Here is a 6,763-nt window from a genome sequence, read left to right as displayed (position 1 = left end):
TTATATTTCTACATAAGGTCAAAGGTTTGAAACAGCTACCAAAAAGAAAATATTTCATTTTAGTTTAAAATTTATTACCAAGATAAACTCTAGAAGTTCTGTAAGCAAGCTGCAGTTTTTTTAAATTATTCTTTAGCTTTAATATGGTCAACCTGAAAAATTTTAAAGGCATAATGTTTGTACAAATAATTCAAGACAGTTAAAGCGAAGAATAACCTGATATTAAAAAAGGCAGTCTGCTTTTATTTTGAGTTTTGTTTGTGTGTGTGTGTGTGTGTGTGTGTGTGTGTTTGTGTGTGTGTGTCGAATCCAGGCACAGGGACTCTTTCTGGGTAGAGTTTGCATGTTCTCTCCATGCACGGGTGGGTTTTCTCTGAGTGCTCTGGCTTCCTCTCAGACCATCAGGTTAACAGGTAACTCTAAACTGACCACAGGTGTGAGTGAGAGAGTGAATGTTTGTCTCTATGTGTGGCCCTGGCGTACCCGGCCCCTCGCACTGTGACGGCTGGATATGGGCACCAGTGACCCTGAAAGGAAAAAGCAGGAATAGATGGATGTACCTGTTTAGAGACATAAAGTGCAGTGTTAGTGTCCTGTGTTAGRCTTTTACCTCCAATAAAATGTTTGGAAGCAGACGTTCAGTCCATAGACTTTTTTCTAGTCAAATTCATCTCGTCCCATCGCTGGAATCCATATGTTGGCCTGCATCTTAGACAAAAAATACTCCTTCCATGTGGGGACAATGCACTGTTAACAGTACCGTAGCACAATGCTTTGTGGTCCRTGTGGTGGAGTTTGATGCAGTTTTCCTGAATTTCTTTAAGCTTAAACCCAGCTAAACCGGCACACTGCAATTGAAACTAATGGAGGTGCTACGAGAGCATGTATGCACACCGGTGTCCAGCGAWAGTCACGTGACTAGTGTTCTAAAAAARAACCCGAGTGGAGGTCCCCATTCYTTCACACAAAAGCTAGTAAGAACATAATACATGCACTTTTTTTTGTCCACGTGTCTTTCCAACATAATTTTTTTTCTACCTTCTTTTTTAACATAACCCCTTCTTTGCTGCCTCAGTTTCTGATCACGACACCAACAGGTCAAAGCTACAACCTGCCTGGGCTGCCACTGTGGGTACAGAGTGAGCGAAAGTGGGTAATACAGTGCCATGCGCCAGAGCTAGAGCACAGTTTTGCTAAAGAAAGCCTTGGTTTTCAAAAAAACTGGTGAACGCAACAAGACGACATGTTTAATGATTCTGTGGGACTATTATCAAAAAGTTCTCCTGTTTTCTCACAACTTTGATCCATCAACTAGTCTGACAGTTGAAGCTCAGTGAAATAGTCCCTATGAACCCAGGGTCACTCCCTCCCTCACTCACCTTTTGCCCCCTCTCTCTCTCTCTCTCTCTCTCTCTCTCTCTGCACTTTTAAAGAAGCCACACCTCCCTTTTAAATGAAATGCAGTACGACATGCAAGCTGGGTCTGGATGGATGTCGTTCAAGTCCAGATCTGGACCGGAGTCTGGACTTTGAGATTTACTGACGTAGAATCTTAAAAACGAAAGTGCTTTATATTTCAGAACTGCAGAGACTTTATCTTTGTAAACAGACTCTTGTGTTTTCAAGCCCACGAAGGAAGCAAAAGCTTGAGGGGGGGTGAGATAGGAGCCTGAGCAGCGCTGGAAATCCCCGCTCCTCTAAGACACATAGGGCCCCAACYAGACCCACATCAAAGGGACTGCTGTGGTTCTCATCATCCTCCCCCTGCCCCCCCTCCTCATCTGCCTTTCTTTATGTCTCACTGTTTTGTCTGTTTCTTTGACTCCTTGACTTCTGTTTCCATTCACACACGCCTCATCTCCCACTGAAGAGCAGCTGCCCTTTAAAAAAAAAGCTTTATTATTATTATCCAGGACCAARCGCCTCCATTGAAATCCCCGTTATGAGACGCAAGTCAATTGCAAAGGGAATAAAACGCACRGCTGCGCCCCCAATTAGGTTCAGATCAGGTGCTTCGGCACATATCCGGTGGGGTGGAAATCATTTTTAGAACTTGGGGTTGGACCCCTGCAGACTGAATCAGAAGCGAAACGTTTAAGTTGCCCACACACAAACCAACCCCCCACCCTTAGAAAAATGTCAGGTTGGTTTCAAGCAGCAGACAGGTCGAGCYTGACACGTGGACCCACGTGAGGGGGGGTTTTAGTGGGAACTTAGGACTGACCCTTTTAGGACACACGCTGACACACTTGCAGCTCAGTTTCCTCCCTTCTATTGGTGCTTGAGCCAACGTCCTTCTCTGCAGCGGTAGACAGTAAATCACGAGGAATGTTCAAACCTCAAACTCTGGATTTTCCCTGTTATTCACAGATTGTCTGACGACTGCAGGGTGGCTCATGGTTCCCGGACTGAGATTGTTGAGAGGGTCTGTTTTGTTTCTTTGTTGCTGAAGCACGAGCTGAAGAGGCTGGACACGATTGTGTCTTTGGACAGACAGAACCACATGGATTTGGATTATCTTCTGTGAAGATCACTTCCATGCAAAAAGCATGCAGGTCATTTACACAAAGTTTAAACATATCACACATCAGATTTATAACCWGGCCAGGGTGGACCCTGCATCTCCCACAGTGACTTCCAGAGATAGGTAGACTGATTAAACTGGGATGTGTAACCYATCTATTTACTTTTTCTTTATAAACACAAGACTACCCTCTGGTGGACTGATTCCAAACTCCTGCCTCTGTCTCAGTCTTGTCTCAGCCTGACTTTTAAACCATCTAGTTTTATCTTTTAAAAACAACAACATAAATAAATAAARTGTTGTTTGATCGTCTCTCTTTTGCAGCAATCAAAGTCACATGAAAGCTTTGGTAGCTGGTTAATACAAGATGGCAATTATGAGATTTAAAACCGCACTCTCAGGATTACAAGACCACATTCCTTTTGGAAAAAGATTGTGCAAAAATTAGGGATTCTTGTTTTACGCCCAGTTTCGTCATTTAGTGTTGCTGTCATGACACTTGGAGGTGACTTGTATCAGTGTGTTGCTCACAAATGGCTGACACATGACGTGATGCTTTAAGCTGGAATCAGTTTCCAGCCTGACTGTCCTGATTTTTAATGAAGGCTCCTTATTTAATTGATAAAAAAAACAATTTCTTGTTTTCACAAGAAAATAAGCTTCTTTACAGGTCAAAAATATAATTTATCTCATTATCTGGAGAAAATAGGCTTCGTTGTTTCCAGGAAATGAGATAAATTTCTCAGTATTTTGAGGGGAAAAAGGCCCAATATTTTGAGATAATGAGATAAGATAATGTCAGAATACCAAAAGATTAGATTGTTGCAAACTACTCAGAAACCAAAAGCCTAAACTCCAAATGTGTCCAGATCCAATATTCTAACAGAAATTAGTCAGTGCTGTTTATAGAACGAATGAGTTTGTTTCAGCAGATTTTTCAAAAATTAGCCTGAAGCTCACAACTTAAAGGTGCAATATCATGTAAAATCAACTTTTTTGAGTTTTATATTATGTTATAATGTTATAACATGATATAACTTGCTTTGACTCATTCATGCATGTTTGAGAAATCCTGCAGCGTTTTTAGGAAGCCATGCTGAGGAGCAAAACGACAGGTGGGGACCAGAAACGCCTTTTGGTACCAGAAACACCCCTGGGACGTGTCTTTAAGCCGGGGCTTCTTAATGCCGCCCCCCTCCCCACTCCACACACCCCGCCCATGACTCCTGCAGGCTCTCGGCAGAATGAGTGAAAGTGAAAGTGAAACCTAACTGTCTGCTGAGGTCCACTACTTCTCACTCAGTGAAGCTCATTTCAGATTAAAAATACATTTGAGGAAATGTATTTTCAGATGCCAAGTGCCCGCCCCCCCGAGACAGAAGCAGAAGGCGGTTCTTAAAGAGACAGAGGCAAATTTCAAGGCGTTTAGAAGAGGAAGTGATTAGAAGATTAGTTTATTTTCTATTTAAACACAAAAACAGCATTTTAATAATAGCTAAAGGTGACAGATACTTTATTTTTTGTATAGTATTTAAATGTATGCCTGAGAAACACATAATATTGCCCCTTTAAAAAACTTATTGTTGAGACTACAGAGAGAAATCATCATTCAGAAAATCTTCCTGGCCGTCTATAGTCATGTAATCCAGTTGACAGATTATCAGCTATGTGCCATGACCCTGCGTCAGCCTCAGACGTAACCTGGGCTGTCAGTGGGTCGTATTGTCTGTCAGCGTGGACGGCTGCTCTGTGCGTCATAGACTGACTTCAGTTTATGACAGTAACTGATGAGCCATCTCATCCTGGCACCTCCATAATGATGTCTTTTTTTTCCATAATGATGTCTTTTTTTTCCATAATGATGTCTTGCAGAAGCAAAACTCTCCAAGAAACCAGCCTTTTCTGTCACTTCTGAGTTTACAAACTTTACATGACATGCTGATGCAATGTGTCATTTTCATTTTTGCATAAATGACCAGAAACACAAGTTTAGGTATATTTTGCTGTCATGCCATCTGAAAACATTTTTGATCAGTTCGTAATACTAAAATGCTGATTTTATTTACATTCCTGATTAAAAAATTGTAAGACCATTAAGACAATTTRGTTTTGGCATGCTTGACTAGTGTTTCCAAGAGGCCAGAGGGAAGGTTGCTCCAAGTGGTGAAGATGGCTTCATGGGGGACATCCACTGGCTGGAACTGGTGTCCAATTTTGTAAACTTCTCTTGCCATCCAAAACCCAAATGTTCTCAAGTGGATTTAGATCAGGGGAACGATGGTCCAAGAGTGACGTTAAGAGATCCTTTGTCAGGCGGGCATTGGGAACTGCAGCATTGTCCTGTRAATAAACCCAGCCATTATCACAAAGACGATGGTCTTCAGTCATGGGGGAGACCCCCTGTAACATCTTCACATAGCCATGTTGTTTGTTTCATGCCTCTGCACAAGCTGAAGCTCCATTGAAGGAAAAAGCCTTTCAGATCATGATGGAGCTCCCTCCACTGTGTAGAAAACATCTCAGTCAAGTAACGTTTGGAAGTCATCAGGACCGTCAAGGTAAATTCTTTTTTTTATCAGGGAATAAAACTTTTTTCCACCATTCAATGTTTCACGTTTGGTGCTCTTGTGAAAATTCCAAACCGATTTTGTTCCGCTGAGGGAGACGAGGTCTTTGAAGAGTTTTGTTCTTTTTGTTTTGTGGTACTTTTACTAGAGTACATTTTTGTCTGTTTATTTGTACTTTTACTTAAGTAGAGTGTTTGAGTACTTTCTCCACTACTGGATATGGGTCTACAGTTGGCACCAGTAACGAGCATAATTTGAGCCGAGGATCGTCCCGTGTTTTGACGGACAGCCAATTGGATCCTCCAGCTCGGGGCTGGTGAAATTTCTTTGGGTTCTACCGCTGGACTTTATTGTTCCATGACCCTCAGGATATTTTAAGAAGTTAAAAATGACTGTCTCACCGCGTCCAACCTCAMCTGCAACGTTACGCTGCGAGAGGCCTTAATTATCCAGCTCGACAATCCGACCACATTCAAAGAGAGAAAGCTTTTTCGCCTTCAGGAGGTCATGACATGCTGGATACCTGACAGAAAATGACACTGAATGCACATTTTTGCCATTTTTAACTGGTTTTAAAGGGATCCACGATTAGTTGTAACATTAGACGTTATTTGATAAACATATATTTTAACTGTAAAATAAAGACTGTAAAAATACTGTAGGCTGTTTAATTTTTATAATTTTTAAAAATATATTTTAACACGGACGGAGCCATTTTATTTACACACAAAGCATTCTGGGTAAATGATGACGTGGATAGGTCATTGGTGTGAGGCTGCTAGCGAGCTATATCCACCCTGAAGATTAATCTTGGACAATATCTGATGATTGACTCTTTTAAATGAAACCAGAGAGCGTTGACAGAGAGGAGATGGTAGAAATGACTCAGCCTGTAACTGAAAATATAGATGGAGGACAACAGAACTGCTTCATGGAAGAAGAACCTCAGCTTAGCCTMTTAGCCTTTGCGCTAGCTCCGCTATATTACCTTAATGTATTAGCTCAGTGCTAGCGCAACAAACAAGCTAAACTGWMGTCCTCCATCCATATTTTCAGTTACAGGCTGAGTCATTTCTACCTTCTCCTCTCTGTCAACGCTCTCTGGTTTCATTTAAAAGAGTCGATCATCAGATATTGTCCAAGATTAACATTCAGGGTGGATATAGCTCGCTAGCAGCCTCGCACCAAGGACCTATCCATGTCATCATTTACCCAGAATGCTTTGCGTGTAAATAAAATTGCCCCATCCGTGTAATATATTTTTAAACTTTGTTTAAAAATGATAAAAACTGAACATCCTACATTATTTTTACAGTCTTTATTTTACAGATAAATACATGTTTATCAAATAAAGTCGAATGTTACAACTAATCATGGATCCCTTTAAAAATATGATCAGCACCAGTCTACTTCAACTACTTCTACTTCAGAACTACTTCAACAGTACAAATACTTGACCAAACAAGGAAAGAATGTAACATTCTCTTGAAATGTACTAGCTTGTCTGTAGTAGCACGATAACTTTGATAAAACCGATATTTGTTTATATCATCTCAGAATTTCTGAATTGGTTATTTTAAGTTTAATTTCTGAGCCCAGTGGAGGCAGCACACCCTGCAGCAGTGMTGTCATCACGTCCGCTGAGGTCGCCATTTTGGCCCGGAGAAATCCA

The sequence above is a fragment of the Austrofundulus limnaeus genome, unplaced genomic scaffold, assembly GCF_001266775.1.
Source record: "Austrofundulus limnaeus strain Quisiro unplaced genomic scaffold, Austrofundulus_limnaeus-1.0 Scaffold272, whole genome shotgun sequence".
Classification (NCBI taxonomy): Eukaryota; Metazoa; Chordata; class Actinopteri; order Cyprinodontiformes; family Rivulidae; genus Austrofundulus; species Austrofundulus limnaeus.
Note: the sequence above shows the minus strand (reverse complement) of the source record.